At 47.4% G+C, this 25,383-nt stretch overlaps 1 long non-coding RNA gene across 1 annotated transcript in view; it reads right to left on the bottom strand.

Moving 5' to 3' along the window:
* LOC138258642 (uncharacterized) overlaps positions 1 to 8,546 on the bottom strand; it is an 80,708-nt gene extending 72,162 nt beyond the window's left edge. Inside the window, exon 1 of the long non-coding RNA XR_011198474.1 lies at positions 8,372 to 8,546. This is a non-coding gene — a long non-coding RNA (uncharacterized lncRNA). The remainder of the gene's footprint in view (positions 1 to 8,371) is intronic.
* Positions 8,547 to 25,383: the final 16,837 nt, after the last annotated feature.

A 25,383-nucleotide genomic window follows, 5' to 3' on the forward strand; every position in this document is an offset into this window, starting at 1 on the left:
AGGTCCTGTCAGATTTGTCTGATTCTGCGAACTATCATCCCTACACTTTGATCTGTTACTACTGTACTGTAAGTCCGTGCTGATTGATTCGGGCAATATTTGGGGTTGTTGATAGTGGAGAATACATGGGCATTGTCTGTCTCTGATTAAAATTTTGCAGGTGTACTGTCACATTAGGTGTTGATTCCATCTGAATCATTTCTGTACTTTGCATTACCTGATTCACAACTGGGCTTGTAATTTGCAGTGCTGTACTACCAACAGAGATTGCTGGATAAATTGTGAGTACCTACATCACTGAACGGACTGGTGTACGCAAGACTACCTGAATCGGACTCTGTGAAACTGGAGCTGTGGGCACACTTGGGACTACATTTTAACAACTCTCTCGACTGAATGATATGGCGGGGGACGATTCATTAAAAGCTGATTTATAAACTTGTCTTCTGAGTCACTGTCATGTGCAACTGTCTTTTTATTCTCATCTGCGGTCTGCTTTGTCTTGTCTGTCTGCTTTTTCGTTTCCGGTTTTTTACAACCATACCCTTCTTCTGTAATGCCTGGAAACATTCTCACCCCATATAATGTTTCTTTTCTCCACATTTTCTGTACCTCATCCCATCTAGCTTCTGCTAATGTCTTCTCTGCTCCCCTCATTCTGTTCTGAAATTTTTCTGTTTCTTTTTGTTTCACAACAAGTTCCCAAATAGCAAAAGCTTCAAATTGTGCGCGTCTTGGAGGAGGCTTTAATTCACACAATATTCTCCTCAAATTTTCTAAAATTCTCAATCATGAAAAAGCCAAATGAACCCTCCTTTTCTGTGCTCCTACACCACTGTTTAACCCAAATGAATGTTGAAACTCCTCTTGCCTCTGCCACTTCATATGCTGGTGTTCATTCGGGTACTGTCTGCTCCTCCTCCCGAACTGGAATAAACACATCTCCTCTCAGCACACTTCTTTGAAAAATTTCCGTTTTGCACTAAACCCCGGAAGTAAATTCAATCCTACAATTCTTTTTACAAGCTGTTCTCCATCAATGGCAACGCAGTACTGTCCCTCAATACATTTGGGCCTTTGTACTAACCGACCTATCTCAGCGCAACACAACTGATGTTATACTTTCTTCACTCAGCTGCTGCAAGTTGCTTCGCAACTGTCTCTGACACAACTCATACATACACTAAATGCAAATATTGCGAGCACTAGAAAAACAAAAAACATGTTTGCTCACTACGGTTACGACTCAAATGCTTTGAAAGCTATATGGCTTAGACATCCGACTGTGGCTTTTGCAATTACACAAGTAAGACTTGACCAGCAAATCTAACCCTGGTTGATACGGATACTCCACCTGCACTCAGGATTCACATAATACCAACCACTAACTCAGACTCACTCAAGGAAAGCTAGTGCTATTGTCAATGGAGCCCCATAACCAATACCTCACTGCAAACAATAAATTAAGCAAGTGTCTCCATACAGTTGTGCGTTACTCCGGAGCCTTAGTCCGCAATGGACCTATAAACAACAACCACAGTGGACATTTTTTTAGCATAAAGCACCACAATCGCTTTGAGTATGATGACTCCACAAACACCTCACATCATCACACTTCACTGCAATTTATAGTAAAAAGCACTGAAAGCACTAACCCCTACTTACACAACCAGTGTGCACTTGTAACACAACGCAGAGACTTCATAAAGCTCTCAAACAAACCATACAACAACTCAACGTCGAAATTTGTCAGCCTTAACACTAATCAAATAAATGGTTTCCCTCCTCATGAGACTGAACCATCCTCTGCTGCCAACTTCTGCTAACATGTTTTCCCTCGCCCTTTGCAGGGTTTGAAATATGCTTCCTTTCCCTCAGGTCGATTGATCTTTTCACTCAGTGAAGAATGTGGTAACAATTTACAATCAATTCAAACCCAAACAACAAATTTGAACACCATGACTCATATGGCCATGGAAGAAAACTCCTATCAATGAAAGTTTCAAAGCTATATTTTATAATCCCAAAGCCAAAATCACATAAATTGTGTGCAGATTCAAATTGTAAAGCTAAATGAACACCATAGGATGACCATATCTATGAAACAAGTTTAATTTACTCAACATCAACACCTTTATTCATTCAAGAAGAACAATGCATATTAATAAGCCAATCACTTATGACACAGAGACATATTTCAGCTCAGACAGTGAGTTCATTAGTCAAAACAATTTGCAAAGATTCTGAATTCAGGGATTGGGACATAGGATCTCCCTACTATTAACCAAATCAGGACTGCATGTGTGGGAGCGGGCTACACATGCCGGCAAAAGTCAAAAAGAAAACTCAGGCTAAGTTAAACTAGCTAAGGAAAATAAAAAAACAGGTGTCTGCATACTAATTCTGCTCTGAAAAGCAGGTCAGGGGAAAATAACATTCGCATTAGAACAGAGGCGGCTCCTCCATTAGGGTGGAGGTGTGTCGCCTCCCGTGCCAGCACCGGCAGCTTCAAAACCTTTTCAAGAAAACAATAATAAACTACGTTTATTATTGTTTTCTTGAAAAGCGCCGGGGCATTGGGGGTGACGAGCACTTGAGGGGAGTGCACAGAGCACTCCCCTCAGAGCACATGTGTGTTTGACCGGCCATCTTGGCCTGGCCAAACACACATGCGCAGTAGGCTCTCTTCTGCCCAGCAACACAGTTGCCGGGCTGGAGAGGTTGCACAGGCTCACAGTCTGCCTGGGAGCGCCCTGGCTAGGCACTCCCAGCCAATCCTAACGCTGTTTTGAGCAGCATCAGGATTGGCCGCAGGGCAGGCTGGGAGCCTGTGTCTGCAGCCTGCAGCTATGAGGGACAGAGGAACGGCACAGCGGAGAAGGTAAGTGTTTTTCAAAATTAGTTGTTTATTTAATTGTTATTAATCCCCCACCCCACGCCGCCCCGTCCATTCTGGTTGTCGCTAGCCGCGACTGCATTAGAATATACTTTTCCTAGGTTCAGCATTCAATTCAGTTTCATCAGCAAAGCATGTAGATCATCAGCAATTCTGTTAGAAACACCATCGGGGGAAAGTGCAGAACACGGGCTGCACATGGATATCACGAAATGTCCAAGAGGACAAATTAACAGAACAAGATTCAAGAGAGGACTGCCACTGAAACTTACAAGTCCTTCCCTGATTAAAAATGCTCAAATTAGTTTGATTGGTCCATTCAATGAGTCCAAATTACGAAAAAGGGCACTGTCCAATAGAAATTTTAACACAAATTGAATTTCAAACATTAGGAAATCCTCCCAAGTTTGGTGTGAAGTTATCTCTCCTTTCCGTGTGAATCCAATGGTTTAATACAGTGGCTCCCAACCTGTGGTTTGCGGACATTCCCAAGGGGTATGGATGCCTGGGCCAGGAAGAAGGCACTTCTGCAGCTTGGGCCTCTGACAAACATGTGCATGTTTTTGTATTTATTACTTCCTTTGTACACCAGTTTTAAAATCACTGCAAAGTTCCTTCTACATCCAGCAGCTTTCGGGCAAAAATAAAAGCATCACAATAACTCTACTGATTAATGTACCTGCTGGTAGAGGCAGGAGTTTTGTCTAGTGGCTATTTTAACTGAAAGGTAGCGCAGATGGTTAACATGCCTGCTACAAAGAATGTGCATCATGCAAAGAACAGTATTTTATGTGCATAGCATGGTGGGTTACTGCTTTTGTCACAGAGATTCCTTTGTTACTGTGCAGTTCATAAGTTACAATCGTAATCTAGCACAGTGAGCTATGAACTTCTATTAAAGAGTTGCATGCAAACAGCATGGCACAAGTTAGAAAGTTTTTTCCCCAGTCTTTCCTTTTCCTTATGCTTCTAAAACATTTTGCTTGCATAGAAATACATTCTAATTATTAAACTCAAAGCTAACCACTGTGTTGTGTTCTGAATCCTGAGTTTGTGCTTCTCCAGACCAAGCACTCTTAGAAAATGCCTACCAGTGTGTATGTCATGTGAATCCTACACTTTGTAGTCCCATGTAAAGTGCTCCAAAACCCTACACTGGTATGAGAGGTGCTATTAAACAAATGGATTACATGTGACAGAGAGGCTATAGAGAGGTGAGAAGCCCTTGTGGGTTTATTTCTTTTCCCCACCACATATTTATGTGAAAAGGCTTTCTCACATCTTATGTACCTAAAAAATAAAAACAGATACAATTGGAAAATGTAAAATCTGACCGGAGGATTCAACTTTCCTAAATAAAACCAAACACTGATAAGTTAGTCACCGAGATGCAGCACCAACCTTCCCATTAAAATGTGCCTATTTTTTCAACATAAAATAATTATATCTTTAGGAATTTGAGTATTTGTTTGGTGTGTACCCTTTTGTGTTTTTGTTTGCAAATTACTGTTTTAATGTTTGAAATGTAAATTGCTTGGGGGTTCCTGGCTTCCTGTAATGATTCGGCCGGGGTCCTCAACAGTCAAAAGGTTGGGAACCACTATTTTAACAATTTGTACATCGCTAGTTGCAATCCATGTTCCTTTCAATGGCACAAGACGTTTTTCTCCTTTCTCATGAGAACAGTCCTTTTAAAAAATAGTACTACTCTCCTTTCAGTCATCATGTTCCGATGTTGAAACATTCAAGGAGACTGCAGTGTAAAACTTACACATAATACAATAGGACTCTTTACTAATCATGTGAAACAACCTAGTGGAAAAATTCATGTTAAAAAGAAAGAAATTATTTGACATTTTATGCTGCTGCAAATATGAAGACTTCAGGCCTAGTTATGCTAACACAATAAATATAATGCATTAATATTGTCATCAATAAAACACATATAGTATGCAAAGTTATGAATTCAACATTAATAATATATCATAATATGAAAAGGCATTTTATTAATGATGACAATTCATGTTAAGCCATCACACCAAGTACAACATAGATGTGCATGTATTTTTCTGCACACTTGTAACTTTAAACAGATTAATCATAAATCATTACAAATCATTTTTATTTATACTAATATTAATTCACTCTAATAATGTAAATGTATTCCAACATTGTTCTAAACCATGTTAGCACTTTCTCAGTTCTGGAAGAAACAATATCTGCCATAAAATATAAATGTTTACACTTTGAAAATATGTGTCAGTGCAGCTCTCTTTAAGTTAAGCTTTTTGAACATGAATATAAATGTTATCAAATGCTGACTCTGAGTGCACTAAAAGCATTTCTAAAATTTACCCTCCAACAGCTTCACTAATGGAGGCCAATTTTACTTTAGTGCCCAGGCCTGTTTTTGTCCCAGTCTGACCCTGCCTGCACCCCAGCATAGATGGCTAGTTTGTTGTTGCTTGTAGCTGGACGTCCCCAGTTGTTTCCAGATTGATCTGTGTGTTTCTCCTGCAGTCAGTTGAGAACCCTTCCCTACACCAGCTTCATCCTTCAGCATTTACCACCTAGCTACAACAGCCCTCCCCAAACCCCACTTTGTAACCACTGGCTGCTGGTCACTTTAGTGACTGATGAGTCCCCTGACAGTATCAACACCACCGGACACCAAAGAAAGTGAAGACTTGCCACAAAGCTTGCAGAACGTCTAAATGAGAAAACCATAAAAGCGGTACTGCGCCGACATTCATCAGCATGTCCTAAGCATCATTCTTGCTAAGTCATAGTTCAAGCCAAAGTGTTCCCAGGCATTGGGAAGACTACAAAACTTTTTTTTTATGGTAAACTATTGAAACTAGAAGAGAACAGAAGTTATGCTTCCTGGATAAACTGCTTCATCCCATCACCAATCTATACAGTATTATCTCAGAACAGCTCATACACCTCCACACCACCACTCCCACACTGCATTACCACACAATGCCACACTAGTACCTTCTGACAGCACTCTGTATCCCAAATTTACTATAAAAAGCACTACCACTGGATTCCACCAACCCTAATATTACTCTTTCACTTCCACCACACAACCAAGCCCACAACCACCACTCCCACAAAGCCTACATTAAAATATCCCACCAGTGCATTACCACCCCAAAACAGCACTACACCTTTCTAGCAACAGGCCATCACTGCCAAGCAACGCATGACCATGCTCATAATATAGAACTATCAGACAGGGAGAAAAGCTCAGCTCCAGCATCACGCTACTAGTGAACATCACTGCACACAACCTCTCCCAATACATCAACACAGTACCACCAGTGGCGGTTGGTGAAGTTTGAGAGTGGTGGGGCTGGGCTTGGCCCGGGGTGGGGGGAGGAAGAGGTTCACATTGTGGGGGGTGAGGAGCATGGCAATTTTTGGGATGCTAGTCACCTTTTCAGTGTTTTCAATTTGGCACCAAACCATTTTTCTAAGTACAATCCATGTTATTTCCACATTATTGTGGGCTACTTAACACTGATCAGCGGATGGGGACTAGTGAAGAATCAGCTTTCCTTTGCAATATTACGTGATTACTTTAGTACACCCACTACATGTTATCCTATAGAGTATTATGTGCACTACATTGGTTAGCATGGTTTTAAATCACATATATCATGTTAATTGTACTGTCTGTTTTTACACCAACACTAAGATGGTGTCTGGAGAGAATCTGTCTCCCTGGCCACACAACATGTTTGCACTAATGGATGAATCCATCACTGCCCCCTAAACATGTTAATGGGCAGTTTCAACATATACCGTGTTTGGCATGTTTTTTCGGCCACAACTGTGCGCACACTTGGCACCTTGCCGTGTAGGAGTTCTAATGGGTTTGCATGCCCTTTGGGGACTTCTGACCCAGCGTTCACTATATCTGCTCTGTGGCTGGTTCAAGGGAGAAGCCAGAAAATTGAAACACCACACACTTCGAACAAAAGCTCTTACTATATGGCACCAAGCAAACAAAGCAAGTCATCACATCCCTTCCCAAAAGAGCGCTCCTGTTTTAATTGTATCTATTCCCAATTTCCTCCTTCCATTCGCCTGCTGATATCTACCATTTCATTCTGTCATTCATTCATTCTTTCATCCATCATTCAGTCTTTCACCATTCTGTCTGAACACCCATACATTTCCAGTCTATCCATTCATCTCAATATGTAGCCATCAAACCTATCCATCCATGCACCTATCATTCATCCATCCTTTCACACATCCATCTTTTCAGTCACTCACTCATTCATCCATCCACCCTTTCATCAATCCATCGACCCTACCTTTCACTCATCCATCCGTTATTTCCCTCATCCATCTATCCACCCTTTAATCCATTTATCAATCCACCTTCCCTTTCACTCATCCATCCATACTTTCACTCAGCCATCCTTTCACTCATCCATCCATCATTTTATCTCTCATAATCTTTCCATCCATCCATCCATTATCCACCTATCCATCCACCTTTCACTCACCCAACAATTCACTCTTTAATCCATCTATCTACCCTCCCTTTCACTCATCTATCAATTTTTTCACTCATCTACCCATCCACCCTTTAATCTATGCATCAACCCACTTTCACTCATCAATTCCTTCTTCTACTCATCCATCCTTTCACTCATCTGTGCATTCCTTCGTTCATCCATCTATCCACACTTTCACTCCATCCATCCATACCATCACTCAACCATCCATACCTTCTCTCATCATCCATCCACCCTTTCACTCATCCACCCATCCATCCATTTACCCTTTCACCCTCTATTTCATTCATCCATCCACTTTTTCATGTATTCATCCATCCACCATTTTATCCATCCATCCACCCATCCACCCTCTCTTTCACTCATCCATCCTTTCTTTACTCCCCAATCCATTCTTTTACTCACCCATCCTACATCCATCCTTTCACTCATATACCCACCCACCCACCCTTTTACTCACCCATCCATCCACCCTTTCATTCATCCATCCATCCATCCATCCTCCCTTTCACTCACACATCCATCCATCTGACTTTTCACTCAACCATCCATACTTTCACTCACTCAAGCATCCATAATTTCTCTCATCATCAATCCACACTTTCACTCATCCATCCTCCTACCCTTTCACCCTCTCTTTCATTCATCCATCCATCATCCATTCTTGAACTTAATAATCCATTCGCCCTTTTACCCATCCATCCATCCTCTCTTTCACTCATCCATCCATTCTTTTACTCATCCATCCAACATCCATCCTTTCACTTTTACCCTCCAACTGTTTACTCCCCCATCTATCCACCCTTTCACTCATACATCCATCCACCCACCCTTTCACTCACACATCCATCCATCAGCCATCCATCCATTCACTCACACATACACCCATTCACCCTTTCACATTATTTATGACCCCCAGCTGACATTTTTGTTGCCTCACCTGGTGACATGGAGGGAAGCTTCAAGCCAGGCGAGTCGGGACTGACTAGTTAAAATAAACACACGCACATGCAATGTGCAACACCTTGCTCTTTGCTTCACTGTCCCCACGAGTCTGCTTGCTGGCAGTAAATCTAAGGCATACCGGAGCTCAAAAGGCATCCAGCATAAACTGCAGCTTGGGAAGCAGCACCTCGAGTCTGCGCAGTGTGTCTTCAAAAGTCCAGCTCACACACTGCGCACACTCGTTTACGTGGCTTCCTGCTTGTAGTCTCTACCCCACTCGTCACAGGGTCTGGTAACACCCCACCCTGTGACGAGTTGGAAAAGGGTGTGGTGACAATGGTCTCCTCTCACTGATTGACGTGGAGGCCGAGAGCTCGAGGGCTTGAATTTGAAACGCCCAGAGCTAACTCTACCTCCACGTCATCAGGGGGTGGAGACTGAACCTTGATGCAGTGTCTTTGCCGAGTTGTGACCTCACAGGCCTCAGGGATGTGATATTGTCAGCCCAGCAAAATTCTCTAGACTTTGTGCCTGCCCAGGAACGCGTCACTCCACTGTCATCACTGCAAGGAGTACAGTTCGTAGTGTAGAGCAGCCTTAGAAAGATAATTTAACATGTATATACACTGTGTTCACAAATTGTTTTAAGGAAGCAGTTTCAGCTTTGCTTCCATGCATTATTTTTCACCGAGAATGTAAAGGGGGTGGAGCCCCGATGCCCTTGAAGAGAAACCGCCACTGAGTACCACACTACTATCACCACAATGATCGCAGTATAACTCCCACTTCATAGCACCTGACTCCATCACAATTCCACCTACCGCCACAATCGTACCTCCATTGCAACACTGTCAGTGGCGGTTTCTCTTCAAGGGCGTCGGGGCTCCGCCCCCTTTACATTCTCGGTGAAAAATAATGCATGGAAGCAAAGCTGAAACTGCTTCCTTAAAACAATTTGTGAACACAGTGTATATACATGTTAAATTATCTTTCTAAGGCTGCTCTACACTACGAACTGTACTCCTTGCAGTGATGACAGTGGAGTGACGCTTTCCTGGGCAGGCACAAAGTCTAGAGAATTTTGCTGGGCTGACAATATCACATCCCTGAGGCCTGTGAGGTCACAACTCGGCAAAGACACTGCATCAAGGTTCAGTCTCCACCCCCTGATGACGTGGAGGTAGAGTTAGCTCTGGGCGTTTCAGATTCAAGCCCTCGAGCTCTCGGCCTCCACGTCAATCAGTGAGAGGAGACCATTGTCACCACACCCTTTTCCAACTCGTCACAGGGTGGGGTGGTACCAGACCCTGTGACGAGTGGGGTAGAGACTAAAAGCAGGAAGCCACGTAATCGAGTGTGCGCAGTGTGTGAGCTGGACTTTTGAAGACACACTGCGCAGACTCGAGGTGCTGCTTCCCACGCTGCAGTTTATGCTGGATGCCTTTTGAGCTCCGGTATGCCTTAGATTTACTGCCAGCAAGCAGACTCGTGGGGACAGTGAAGCAAAGAGCAAGGTGTTGCACATTGCATGTGCGTGTGTTTATTTTAACTAGTCAGTCCCAACTCGCCTGGCTTGAAGCTTCCCTCCATGTCACCAGGTGAGGCAACAAAAATGTCAGCTGGGGGTCATAAATAATATGAAAGGGTGAATGGGTGTATGTGTGAGTGAATGGATGGATGGCTGATGGATGGATGTGTGAGTGAAAGGGTGGGTGGATGGATGTATGAGTGAAAGGGTGGATAGATGGGTGAGTAAACAGTTGGAGGGTAAAAGTGAAAGGATGGATGTAGGATGGATGAGTAAAAGAATGGATGGATGAGTGAAAGAGAGGATGGATGGATGGATGGGTAAAAGGGCGAATGGATGATTAAGTTCAAGAATGGATGATGGATGGATGAATGAAAGAGAGGGTGAAAGGGTAGGAGGATGGATGAGTGAAAGTGTGGATTGATGATGAGAGAAATTATGGATGCTTGAGTGAGTGAAAGTATGGATGGTTGAGTGAAAAGTCAGATGGATGGATGTGTGAGTGAAAGGGAGGATGGATGGATGTATGAATGAAAGGGTGGATGGATGGGTGAGTAAAAGGGTGGGTGGGTATATGAGTGAAAGGATGGATGTAGGATGGGTGAGTAAAAGAATGGATTGGTGAGTAAAGAAAGGATGGATGAGTGAAAGAGAGGGTGGATGGGTGGATGGATGGATAAAATGGTGGATGGATGAATACATGAAAAAATGGATGGATGGATGAATGAAAGAGAGGGTGAAAGGGTAAATGTATGCATGGGTGGATGAGTGAAAGGGTGGATGGATGATGAGAGAAGGTATGGATGGTTGAGTGATGGTATGGATGGATGGAGTGAAAGTGTGGATAGATGGATGAACAAAGGAATGCACAGATGAGTGAAAGGATGGATGAGTAGAAGAAGGAATTGATGAGTGAAAGTGGGTTGATGCATAGATTAAAGGGTGGATGGGTGGATGAGTGAAAAAATGGATAGATGAGTGAAAGGGAGGGTAGATAGATGGATTAAAGAGTGAATTGTTGGTTGAGTGAAAGGTGGATGTGTGAGAAAGTAGCCTCTTTCTAGCCTTGTTACCCCCACTTTAGGCCTGTTTGTGAGTGTATGTCAGGGTGTTTTCACTGTCTCACTGGGATCCTGCCAGCCAGGGCCCAGTGCTCATAGTGAAAACCCTATGTTTTCAGTATGTTTGTTATGTGTCACTGGGACCCTGCTAGTCAGGACCCCAGTGCTCATAAGTTTGTGACCTATAGGTATGTGTTCCCTGTGTGATGCCTAACTGTCTCACTGAGGCTCTGCTAATCAGAACCTCAGTGGTTATGCTCTCTCATTTCTTTCAAATTGTCACTAACAGGCTAGTGACCAATTTAACCAATTTACATTGGCTTACTGGAACACCCTTATAATTCCCTAGTATATGGTACTGAGGTACCCAGGGTATTGGGGTTCCAGGAGATCCCTATGGGCTGCAGCATTTCTTTTGCCACCCATAGGGAGCTCTGACAATTCTTACACAGGCCTGCCACTGCAGCCTGAGTGAAATAACGTCCACGTTATTTCACAGCCATTTTACACTGCACTTAAGTAACTTATAAGTCACCTATATGTCTAACCTTTAAATGGTAAAGGTTGGGTGCTAAGTTACTTAGTGTGAGGGCACCCTGGCACTAGCCAAGGTACCCCCACATTGTTCAGGGCCAATCCCCCGGACTTTGTGAGTGCGGGGACACCATTACACGCGTGCACTACATATAGGTCACTACCTATATGTAGCTTCACAATGGTAACTCCGAATATGGCCATGTAACTTGTCTATGATCATGGAATTTCCCCCTCTATACCATCCTGGCATAGTTGGCACAATCCCATGATCCTAGAGGTCTGTAGCACAGACCCTGGTACTGCCAAACTGCCTTTCCCGGGGTTTCACTGCAGCTGCTGCTGCTGCCAACCCCTCAGACAGGCTTCTGCCCTCCTGGGGTCCAGCCAGGCCTGGCCCAGGATGGCAGAACAAAGGACGTCCTCTGAGAGAGGGTGTTACACCCTCTCCCTTTGGAAAATGGTGTGAAGGCAGGGGAGGAGTAGCCTCCCCCAGCCTCTGGAAATGCTTTCATGGGCACACATGGTGCCCATTTCTGCATAAGCCAGTCTACCACGGTTCAGGGACCCCTTAGCCCTGCTCTGGCGCGAAACTGGACAAAGGAAAGGGGAGTGACCACTCCCCTGACCTGCACCTCCCCTGGGAGGTGTCCAGAGCTCCTCCAGTGTGCTCCAGACCTCTGCCATCTTGGAAACAGAGGTGCTGCTGGCACACTGGACTGCTCTGAGTGGCCAGTGCCATCAGGTGACGTCAGAGACTCCTTCTGATAGGCTCCTTCAGGTGTTGCTAGCCTATCCTCTCTCCTAGGTAGCCAAACCCTCTTTTCTGGCTATTTAGGGTCTCTGTCTCTTGGGATTCCTTAGATAACGGATGCAAGAGCTCATCCGAGTTCCTCTGCATCTCTCTCTTCACCTTCTGCCAAGGAATCGACTGCTGACCGCGCTGGAAGCCTGCAAAACTGCAACATAGTAGCAAAGACGACTACTGCAACTCTGTAACGCTGATCCAGCCGCCTTCTCGACTGCTTTCCTGGTGATGCATGCTGTGGGGGTAGTCTGCCTCCTCTCTGCACTAGAAGCTCTGAAGAAATCTCCCGTGGGTCGACGGAATCGTCCCCCTGCAACCGCAGGCACCAAAGAACTGCATCACCGGTACCTTGGGTCTCCTCTCAGCACGACGAGCGAGGTCCCTTGAATCCAGCAACTCTGTCCAAGTGACTCCCACAGTCCAGTGACTCTTCAGTCCAAGTTTGGTGGAGGTAAGTCCTTGCCTCCCCACGCCAGACTGCATTGCTGGGAACTGAGACTTTTGCAGCTACTCCGGCCTCCGTGCACTTCCGGCGGAAATCCTTTGTGCACAGTCCAGTCTGGGTCCACAGCACTCTAACCTGCATTGCACTACCTCCTAAGTTGTTCTCCGGCGACGTGGGACTCCTTTGTGCGACTTCGGGTGAGCACCGTTTCACGCATCTTTGTAGTGCCTGTTTCTGGCACTTCTGCGGGTGCTGCCTGCTGCTGAGAGGGCTCCTTGTCTTGCTCGACGCCCCCTCTGTCCCCTGACGCAATTGGCGACATCCTGGTCCCTCCTGGGCCACAGCAGCATCCAAAAACACTAACCACACGATTTGCAGCTAGCAAGGTTTGTTGGCGGTCTTTCGGCGGGAAAATACTTCTGCACGACTCTCCACGGCGTAAGGGATCCGTCCTCCAAAGGGGAAGTCTCTAGCCTTTGTCGTTCCTGCAGAAACCTAAGCTTCTACTGCCCAGTAGCAGCTTCTTTGCACCCACAGCTGGCATTTCCTGGGCATCTGCCCATCTCCGACTTGCTTGTGACTTTTGGACTTGGTCCCCTTGTTCCACAGGTACCCACGACTGGAAATCCATCGTTGTTGCATTGTTGGTTTGTGTCTTTCCTGCAGAATTCCCCTATCACGACTTCTATGTCCTTTGGGGAACTTTAGTGCACTTTGCACTCACTTTTCAGGGTCTTGGGGTGGGCTATTTTTCTAACCCTTACTATTTTCTAATAGTCCCAGCGACCCTCTACAAGGTCACATAGGTTTGGGGTCCATTCGTGGTTCGCATTCCACTTTTGGAGAATATGGTTTGTGTTGCCCCTATCCCTATGTGTCTCCATTGCATCCTATTGTAACTATACATTGTTTGCACTGTTTTCTAATACTATTACTGCATATTTTGGTATTGTGTACATATATCTTGTGTATATTTGCTATCCTCATACTGAGGGTACTCACTGAGATACTTTTGGCATATTGTCATAAAAATAAAGTACCTTTATTTTTAGTATATCTGTGTATTGGGTTTTCTTATGATATTGTGCATATGACACTAGTGGTACTGTAGGAGCTTCACTCGTCTCCTAGTTCAGCCTAAGCTGCTCTGCTAAGCTACCATTATCTATCAGCCTAAGCTGCTAGACACCCTATACACTAATAAGGGATACCTGGGCCTGGTGCAAGGTGTAAGTACCTCTTGGTACTCACTACAAGCCAGTCCAGCCTCCTACAGGAAGGATAGGTGGATAATGGATGGATGGATGGAAAGATTATGAGAGATAAAATGATGGATGGATGAGTGAAAGGATGGCTGAGTGAAAGTATGGATGGATGAGTGAAAGGGAAGGTGGATTGATAAATGGATTAAAGGGTGGATAGATGGATGAGGGAAATAACGGATGGATGAGTGAAAGGTAGGGTCGATGGATTGATGAAAGGGTGGATGGATGAATGAGTGAGTGACTGAAAAGATGGATGTGTGAAAGGATGGATGAATGATAGGTGCATGGATGGATAGGTTTGATGGCTACATATTGAGATGAATGGATAGACTGGAAATGTATGGGTGTTCGGACAGAATGGTGAAAGACTGAATGATGGATGAAAGAATGAATGAATGACAGAATGAAATGGTAGATATCAGCAGGCGAATGGAAGGAGGAAATGGGGAATGGATACAATTAAAACAGGAGCGCTCTTTTGGGAAGGGATGTGATGACTTGCTTTGTTTGCTTGGTGCCATATAGTAAGAGCTTTTGTTCGAAGTGTGTGGTGTTTCAATTTTCTGGCTTCTCCCTTGAACCAGCCACAGAGCAGATATAGTGAACGCTGGGCCAGAAGTCCCCACAGGGCATGCAAACCCATTAAAACTCCTGCACGGCAAGGTGCCAAGTGTGCGCACAGTTGTGGCCGAAAACACATGCCAAACACGGTATATGTTGAAACTGCCCATTAACATGTTTAGGGGGCAGTGATGGATTCATCCATTAGTGCAAACATGTTGTGTGGCCACGGAGACAGATTCTCTCCAGACACCATCTTAGTGTTGGTGTAAAAACAGACAGTACAATTAACATGATATATGTGATTTAAAACCATGCTAACCAATGTAGTGCACATAATACTCTATAGGATAACATGTAGTGGGTGTACTAAAGTAATCACGTAATATTGCAAAGGAAAGCTGATTCTTCACTAGCCCCCATCCGCTGATCAGTGTTAAGTAACCCACAATAATGTGGAAATAACATGGATTGTACTTAGAAAAATGGGTTGGTGCCAAATTGAAAACACTGAAAAGGTGACTAGCATCCCAAAAATTGCCATGCTCCTCACCCCCCACAATGTGAACCTCTTCCTCCCCCCACCCCGGGCCAAGCCCAGCCCCACGACTCTCAAACTTCACCAACCGCCACTGAACACTGTTAATACCATATAACAATAATAATCATCTCTAGCATACAGCATCCATCACTCTTTTACCGCCCGGCACAAAAGTGCAAAGTTCCTTCCTTTGATGTATAAAGTGGAGATGCTCACATCTGTCTGTGATGTCTGTGGCATCATAATACGTAACACTTTGTGCCTCAATTCACAGACCTGGTTATGATACACAGAACGACTTAAGGTGCAGGAAGGTGTCTGCTATTCTTTTAACCAGCGCACAGGCTGTTTGAATTCACACCCTTAGATTTATTTGTCCCTGCTTCTGTCGTCAAAGACACGGGATTGCTGAATATAGCGAGAGAAGGGTCAGCCATTTTCTCGCATTCGGGCCTCGAAAATTGCTAATTGTCAAGGGAGCATGTGGAGAGCGGCTTTTGTTAGGCCAGGAGGGCAGCATGGCGTCCCGCTTTTCCCTCGCTGAGGACGGGCAAAAGTGTCCCCGGTTGTAATGGAAGCTCCTGCTGCCTGAAAGGGGTAATTTTACTGTCACCGAAGGCTGCCACGGCTAATGGCTTTCATGTCCAGGGGGCCACCGACGGCCTTATTTCCTTTCCCGGTCTTTTTTCTTGTTCTGTAACATAACCAAGCAAAATGTAGAGGGATTAGAATTTCGAAGATGAGTAACACAACCATCACATCTTTCTCCTTGCCAATAATTTCCAGCTGTAGGTCAGAATATTGAACATAAGACCTCGTGCTACAAAAATATTGTAGCTAGAATATTGACTACCAAAACGTCATGAAGCTAAGCATGAAATTACTAGTCTCAACCACATATTTACAGACCTTGTAGATATATATATACTGCCCACGTACATTTATGAAGAGTTGAGAATGACAAGTCTGGTCTTACCCATACATACTTGCCGGTACAATACTTCGGCAGTCGGTATTCTGGCTGTGATATTTTTGTAGCTGCATATTTAAAACTTGATATTCTGATACACATTTTGGGCATTACATTTTGTGGGAGCTTTCAAAGCTATGTTGGAAAGATAATGGTACCGCAAGGGATGCATTCTGGGAAATGCAAGGAGGTTTGAGAGATGGTGGCAGCACGACCAACCATGCTTACTCAATCACTGGGAATGACTACGATGCTGCAGAAAGGCATATGTAGTCAAACACAGCACTAGGAGCTGAGGGGGACTGGAAATTATATATTCTTTTTTTAATGTCTGGAACAGTTTACAGTACCAAACATATTGCTTGGGGGCACTTCAGGACACCATAATGCATGGTTACACGTTTGGATCGACTTGTGGGGTGTTGATAAGGAAAACACTAGGAGGCTGTATGGGATGCCTGGTTCTGTTATTAGATGTGTTGGGTATTTAAGGGGAGTATGTTGGGTAGTGGGAGGTACGTAGTTGTGGGAGAGGACATTGGTTCACCTATATCGTGTTTGGTATGAGTTAAGAGAGATAGCGTTATTCAGTGGCAAGGACCAAGGTCATTGCTCAGTCACATGGCATTAGGGCCTTAGCGTTTGGCAGATGGGACACTCTGGCCCTCATTATGACATTGGCAGTAAATCCCACTTACAGCCACACTGACTGCCGCCAACATACCACAGCGGCGGCGGATATTCGTTCACCATATTATGACACACACACACCAATCCATCACCATTGAGCCACACACACAATTCCGCCACACCAAAGGTCAGTACGGGCGGTATCAAAACCCACACCGTTACGCCAACAGAACAACGCCCATCACATTATGACCCACAAATCACCACGGTGGATATTCAATGGTGGTAAACCATTGGCAGTACATACCGCCTCACTCAAACTACACACAATCAAACAAAACAACACCACATTGGACAATTCAAACTACACACACCTGACACACATACACAAACCACACCCACACCACTATAAAACACACACCCACATTACCCACAACCGTTTACCATTGCAAATCATTGGCACGAGACAGACACCACAACCACAGACAAGACCAGAGCCACACACCACCATCACCACCCTCACACCTTATATCACACACCCCAACACATCACCCTACACACCCTCACCCACACAACTCACACAACACCCATGGCACCACAAAGACACCCCAGATTCTCAGAGGAGGAGCTAAGGGTCATGGTGGAAGAAATCATCAGGGTAGAGCCACAGCTATTTGGAGCACAGGTGCAGCAGATATTCATTGCTAGGAAGATGGAGCTATGGCAGAGGTTCGTGGATAGGGTCAATGCCGTGGGAAAGCACCCAAGAACTAGGGATGACATCAGGAAGAGGTGGAATGACCTACAGGGGAAGGTACGTTCCATTGCAACAAGACACCAGCTCACTGTACAGAGGACTGGCGATGGACCCCCATCTCCTCCCCCACAACTAATAAAATGGGAGGAGCAAGACTTGGCAATCATGCATCCTGAGGGCCTGGCAGGAGTAGCAGGAGGACTGGGCTCTGGTAAGTCAACTCTCTATTACTATCACCCCCTACCTGCATGACATCACATACCCCCACCCTCACCTTCACTCCTATCACTCCACCACCTCCCACACACCCCACCATCACATCTCACTCATCCCGATGCCAAACCCTGCATGCACCACCAATGCATGGACACCCCTCACAGCCCTGCATGGATACCTATCACCAAAGCTTGCACAATAGAGAGAACTATACATCCCACCATACACGAATGTACACAAGTGAAAGCTGCCAGGGCGAATACAAACAAAGAGGGCAACCCACATGTCAAACACAGAAACATTAACACTGCATTTACATCCCCACAGGTACCCCAGCCAATGTCAGCAGAGAAGAGGTGCCAGCACTATCCAGTCCCCACCACAAAAGAGGCCCACAGTGATGACACGACTCTGGTCGCCTGGATATTGATGACCAACCTGGCCCATCAGGGACCTCTGGACAGTTGGTTACCCAGGCACAGTCACACACCACCACAGAGCCTCCCCCCTCAGGAAACTCCACCACAGCACCCACCCAGCGTACCCATACCTCTGTCCCCAGGACATGTCAATCATCAGTGTGTCCACCACTACAGGGACCCCAGGGCACACCTCGCCCCCAAGACAATCAGGGGCTTGGGGATCAATGGCAGTGGGCACATAGTTCAGGGGACAAAGGCACAGCACAACAGGGAAACTGGGAGGACTGCTGTGCACCAGGGGTAGGACAGGCCCAGGGAACCGACTCTCCAGGAGGCACTCACTGAGATCCTGGGAGCATACCAACATTCCCAGGATACGCTGGGCCAGATCCTGGCCAATGTGCAGGAGAACAGGCGGCTACAGGAGGGACAGTACCAGGGGATCAGGGAGGACTTGCAGGCCATTAACACCACCCTGGTCCCCATTGCAGGGGTGCTGGCAGACATGGCCAACATTATGAGGGAGGCAGTCTCACACCAGTGGGCCCCTGCCACTAGCCAGACATTTGAACTGCCTTCCACCTCCGCTGCCGCTAGTGGACAGGAGGCCCGCTACAGGACCAACAGGCCACCAGCACCCCTCCCTCTGCAGAAGGAGACCCACCCTGGTGTCCTACTCAGTCACCCTGTCTACCTTGAACTGCCATAGGTCCCCTTCCTATGTCCCCATGGACAATGCATCTGTGCTTCAAATAGACTTAAATGATACCCTGGACTTTCCTCCATCATCACCCATCCCAATGCACGTGCCCCTCTCCTCCTTATCATTTCAATAAATACCCTTTGAATAAATACAAGTATGGAGTATGTCAAATGATGTAAGTATGTATTCGTTTAACCAGGTTCAAACATTGTAATTCAACTGTACAATAATGTTCACATAGGAAAGATCTGTAGTTGGCTGCAGTGGTCACACCAGGAGCGATAGTGGGGCACCAACATCTGCAAAATGAGTTGCCAAAGAGCACAGTGAGTGGGCATAGAAGTGGGAAATAACAGCATGCCAGTGACAAAAATAAACAAAAAAAATGTCAATGAAATATGAAGTAACACTGTCTTACCTGTGTGTCATTGGAAGTATTGTCGAATCACTGCAGTTCTGTTGTCCTCATCCTCACCCTCCTCATCCTCACTGTCCAGAGGGTCCACTGCTGCCACACAGCCATCTCCAGCCTCCTCCTCCTGCAGAAAAGGCACATGGCGTCTCAAGGCAAGGTTGTGCAACATGCAGCATGCCACGATTATCTGGCAGACCTTCTTGGGTGAGTAGACCAGGGATCCACCTGTTAGATGGAGGCACCGAAACCTGGCCTTCAGGAGGCCAAATGTCCTTTCTATTATCCTTCTGGTTTGCCCATGTGCCTCATTGTAACATTCTTCTACCTTGTCCTGGCATTCCTCACAGGGGTCAGTATCCATGATAGGTTTGGGTAACCAGAGTCACCTGCAAATATCGAGGGACAACATTTAGCCACACACTATCCCATATGGCCCACACCATACCCATACACCAACATATACTGGGTGGGGACCAGGGCACACCTATTAGCCACACCCTGTACCTCTTTAGTTGGGCCATCACATTTGGGATGCAGCTATTCCTCAGGATAAAGGCATCATGCACTGACCCAGGATACTTAGCATTGACATGGGAGATGTACTGGTCCGCCAGGCACATCATCTGTACATTCATGGAGTGAAAACTCTTTCGATTTCTGAACACCTGTTCATTTTGCAGGGGGGGGAACAAATGCAAAATGTGATCCATCAATTGCCCCATTGATGTTGGGGATATGTCCCATTGCATAGAAGTCAGCCTTCACTGGGGCTAAATCCTCCACCTGGGGGAAAACAATGTAGCTTCACATGTGTCTGATCAGGGCACACAACACTCTTGTCAGCACTATTAAGAACATCGGCTGTGACATTTCTGCTGCCAAGCCCACTGTCACTTGGAAAGAACCAGTTGCCAAGAAATGGAGCACAGATAGGAATTGCACAAGAGAGGTCAGGCTCCAATTGGGCACATAGTTCCATTATTGTGGCCCTGTCAAGTTTATAGGTGAGGATAATGTGCCTGTCATTGTTGCCAAGTCCACCAGGGGTCTGTACACAGGATTATGTCTCCATCTCCTATTCATCCGCAGCAGTAGCAATCTATGGGGAAAAGAGTGAGGAGCTGGTCACAAACTGAACATTAGAGCCATAACAGTACAATGCATGATGTTAATTTTTAATGTGTTAGTGGCATTTGCTCTGTATGTTCAATTGTGAACTGTGACGCAGTTATAATACAGGGCTTGCCCCCCCCAAAATGGCATCCGCCTGTCCTGTGTGAAGGGACAGGTGGAAGTGAGGTAATTCTGCTGACGTTGTGCGCCATTGTGGGAGGCGGTCGGGAACCGCTGTGCAACGCCTCATTGGATAATATTGGCCCCTATGGGTTACAGTGGCCAATGATGATGTACGCCAGCGGTGACGGTACGCACCGCCGCGGACGTGACCGCCATTTTCTATCTAATTTCTCACTTGCTACCTGACCTTCAACAGGAGAGGACCTACACTGCATGTGCTGCTGTGACCTGTGTCTGGAACCTACCATGGCTTGTGTGACTGGGGAAAGGGCCCCTGCCTTCACCTCAGCGGAGTTGGAGAGACTGGTGGATGGGGTTCTACCCCAGTACCGACTGGTGTATGGGCCTCGAGACCAACAGGTGAGTACACAGTGAGCACGATGCATGTGGCATGAATGCATGGAGTGGTGTGTGTGAAGGCCTCATGTAGGGGGGTTGGTGGATGGCCCCTGGGCGGCGGCCAGCTTGTGTGCTGGGCCCTGAGCGTGCAAATGGCGATGTGAAGGGGTATAGTGGGCCATGTGAAGGGGTATAGTGGGCCATGAGTGTAACAAGCAGGACGGTCTGACTAATACCTTTCCCTGTGTGTATTTCTCTGCAGGTCAGGTCCATCAAAAAAAGGGTATATGGTGTGCCATTGCCAAGGAAGTACGAACCCTGTGGGTATACAGCAGGCAAAGCACCCACTGTCGTAAAAGATGGGAGGACCTGAGATGCTGGGCACAGAAGACGGTGGAGGCCCAGCTGGGAATGGCCTCCCAATGAGGAACGGGTGCCTGTCGGACCCTGACACTGCTGATGGCCTGCATACTGGCTGTGGCCTATCCGGAGCTGGTTGGGCGCTTGAGGGAATCACAGCATCTACAAGTGGGGAGTACAGTGCCCATCATTACAACTTACTCATGGTAGGGGGCACCCGGGTGGGGGATGTGTGTCAGTGGGTGCCCCTAGGCCAGGCCTGACATTGCAGAGTAGGCCCCATGTTGGGCGGGGCTCTGAAGTGATATTCCTGCCACTAGCTTGTAGGCATCCAACACTTGACATGGCTGTGTGGGTCCCAGGTGTGCTGCGGGTGGCGGTATATGCCCCTCCCCATGCCCTGGTGGGCAGCAGTATTATTGGTAGCGCATTGCATAGTGCGTAGGTCTGTTCCCTGTGTGTGAGGGTGGTGTGTACGCCAACGGTGGTGTTGGTGCAGCCATTGACCCAGTGTATCCATGTTTCTCCCCCCCTTTTCTTGTTTTGTCACCCTGTCCTTATGTGCATTAGCATCATCTGGCGGAGGAGCAGAGGCACCAGCAACGGAGGGAGCTGCATCACACAGGACCCAGGAGGCAGAGACCACCGACGCTGAGGGCACCAGTGTGATGAGGGCGAGGGGAGCACCACAGCAGAGACTGAAGGGGACAGTTCAGACACAAATACCTCCTCCGATGGGAGCTCCCTGGTGGTGGCGCACACTTCTGTGACCACCCCAGCTACAGGTACAGTCGCCACCCCGTACCAGCACCGCCCTCCCAGCAGCCCCTCATCGAGTTGCCCATGCCCGCTCACCCAGGAGGGTAAGGGCATCTCCTTCGCCCCAGGCACCTCAGGCCCTGCCCCAGTGATCCCTGCTGCCCTTAGTGAGGAGGCTTTTGACCTCCTGCGATCCATCTCTGTAGGGCAGTCAACCATTGTGAATGCCATCCAGGGGCTGGCACTCCAAATGTAACAGACCAATGCATCCCTGGAGGGCATTCACACTGGCTTGGCGGCCCAGGCTCTGGCCTCCTCTCTGATGGCAGCCATTGTCCCTGTTTCCACCCTCCCCCTCCAACTTCCTCTTCCCAATCCGATTCCCCTCAACCCCAACCCATCCCAAGCACACAGCAACCGAGCATGCACACAGGACAACACAAAAGAGTGGCACAAGCAAACAAAAGCACCAAACATCATCCCACAGGCACTCACACAAACACCATCCAGATGCACACATACCAACATCCACTGCCTCCACTGTGTCTCCCTCCTCCTCATCCACCTCCCTCCCAGTTGCGTCTACACTCACACCTGCATGCTCTACACCATCATCCACTGCCAGCATCACCAGCACACCTAGCAGAACACACACCTCATTGGCAGACACCACCACAACAGCCATGCGCATGTCCCCTGTGTCCTCTCCCACTGTGTCTATCCCCCCTGCCAAGGTACACAAACGCAAGCACTCGGACACCCAACAGCCATCTACCTCAAAAAAGCATCCAGCCCATGCACCTGCACCCAAACACAGCAGACTGACACCTCCCACAACCACTCCCTCTTCCTCCACTCCCAAACCTTCTCCATCTCTCCAACCCAACGTCCCTAAGCAGCTTTTCCTCTCCACCATTGACCTCTTCCCTACCCTTACCCCCGTCCTTTACGTCTGGCCAGGGTTGCAAAAACACAGGCAAGCACTTCAGCCACACAGTCCACGGGCCCAGTTGTCTCCACACCTACTCGTGGTGGGAAAGGATCCAGGGCACCAAGCAGCCTCAAGGAAAGGGTGCCTGCCCCAAGTGCTGCCCTGAAGGGCAAGGAGCCATCCCCAGCTGCTGCCAGGAAGAGCAAGGAGCCTGCCCCAAGTGCTGCCCTGAATGGTAAGGAGCCATCTCCAGCTGCTGGCAAGAAGAGCAAGGAGCCATCCCCAGCTGTTGCCAGGAAGGGCAAGGGGCCTGCACCAGCAGGCAGGAAGGACAACGGGTCTGGTGCAGGAACTCAGTCGGAGCACCCACTACCAACCATGGTTGTACAGCCGTCCGAGGCTGCAGGGGATGGTCTGGAGCCTCCCCCCACTAGCAGCACCACCATCAGCAGTGGGCAGCCGTCCAAGGCTGCAGGGAATGGGCTCGAGCCTCCCCCCACCTGCAGCAGCAAGCACCACCACCAGTGGGCAGCAGTCCGAGGCTGCAGAGGATGGGCTGGAGCCTTCCCCCACAAGCATCAGCAGCAACACCACTGAGCAGCCGTCACCGCCGGCGGACCGTCTGTAGTCTTGCCTCTATGGGCTGTTATGCGGCATGCCCCATGCAAATCCTGTGGAAATGACACCCACCTGAGAGATTGTGACCTTGCACTCACCAGGATCTGAAACACAGGGCACGATGCCCCCTCCAGAACCAGTAGGTATGGCACCCACTCACCCCATCCTCCCCAGGAACAAGAGCAGAGGGCACAATGCTCCCTCGAGAACCAGTGGGTATGGCACCCACTAACCCCATCCTCCCCAGGAACAAGAGCACAGGGAATGATGCCCCCTCCAGAACCAGTGGGTTTGGCACCCACTTACCCCATCCTCCCCAGGAACAAGAGAACAGGGCACAATGGCCCCTCCAGAACCAGTAGGTATGGCACCCACTCACCCCATCCTCCCCTGGAACAAGAGCACAGGGCATGTTGCCCCCTCCAGGACCAGTGGTGTTGTTCCATCTGCCGGCTGAGGTGCCCCCCTGTTCCCCGTCCCCCTGAGGTGCCTGCCTATTTTCCAACTGATGCCCCTGCAGTGTTCTCTCCGTGTTGCTGCAGGAGACAAGTGGGGCCTTGGACTTTGTCATGTGGCCCTGTGGCCCACGCACATTGAGGACTGGTCAGTGTCCCTGGAACTGAACATATGTATATAGCATTGGATTAACTTTTCGATTTTCAACTGTATTTATATTATTACACTCACTTTCATCTATTCCTGTAGTCCTTGCATTATTCCAGAGGGGTACATGATAAATATGTTTTCTTACTGCATCTGATTGTGTGTATGGTGTTGGAGGTGGGTGTGTGTGTGTTCCGTGTATGTGTGTGTCACTCTCTTTTTCCTCCCCCCTCTCCTGTGTGCTAGGCAGCTGTAGTGACCGTGGTCGTCTTCACCATTGTTGGTGTTCGTGGTGGAGCAGGACGTAGAATATCACTGGGAAGATCTGAAGTTCAGACTCCATGGCGGTGTGGTTCCAAAGGTGAGTCCTTTCCCTTCTGTGCAGTGTTTCCGCCAGGCTTTTGATGTCGTTGGTACCACCCCGGACAAGGTGGCGGTTTCTATGGTCTTAATATGGTGGGCGGAACATTGTCTTCCGCCTGGCTGTAGGCGGCTCCCGCTGTGGTGCCCTGGCGGTCGGTGTGGTAAAGTGGCTGTCTATGGGAGTTCTAACCGCCATGGTCATAATTTGCCTGGAATTACCGCCAGCCTGTTGGCGGTATTACCGCCACTTTATCACATAATGAGGGCCTCTGTCACAAATATGGTGTAGCCCGTCCCTCATATTACTAGTGCATTATAGCCCACAGCACTTGTAGTACATCAGACAGGACATTTGCCACGTTTTGATGGAGTATTGCATCTGCCAAACTCTAAATGATGACCTTAGTTTTTTAGCATTTTTATAAAGCTGAACTGGTTCCGTTGGGCTCCTAAGACTGAGATAAAGGAACTCCTTAGCTTTCCATGCTTTGTCACCTGACCCTTTGTTTCCAAATAGTCTACTACCAGGTTGATCAGATTTTCCCTGCGTGTGCAGTTAGCCTAGCACAATGTTCCATGTGGCAGTTGGGTCCCTATTTATGAAAAATGGTACACAACTACGCTAACACAGTTGTGCGTCATTTTTCTTAATGCAAGCTAACTCCATTCATTAACGCTATCCATACGCCATATTTATAAAATGACGCACATTGGCACCAAGGAATGGCTAGCTTAAAAAAATAACTCGCTAGCTGGGGGGATGGCGTTCGGAGGAATGACGCGAGTGGGTCAGAAATTATGTTAGGCTGGTTAGCGGCAAAAATTCAGCCACGAGTCAGCCTAGTGTCATTTTTTGATGCACAAGCAGCCAAAAAATGGCAC

Source organism: Pleurodeles waltl, chromosome 9, assembly GCF_031143425.1.
Source record: "Pleurodeles waltl isolate 20211129_DDA chromosome 9, aPleWal1.hap1.20221129, whole genome shotgun sequence".
Taxonomy (NCBI): Eukaryota; Metazoa; Chordata; class Amphibia; order Caudata; family Salamandridae; genus Pleurodeles; species Pleurodeles waltl.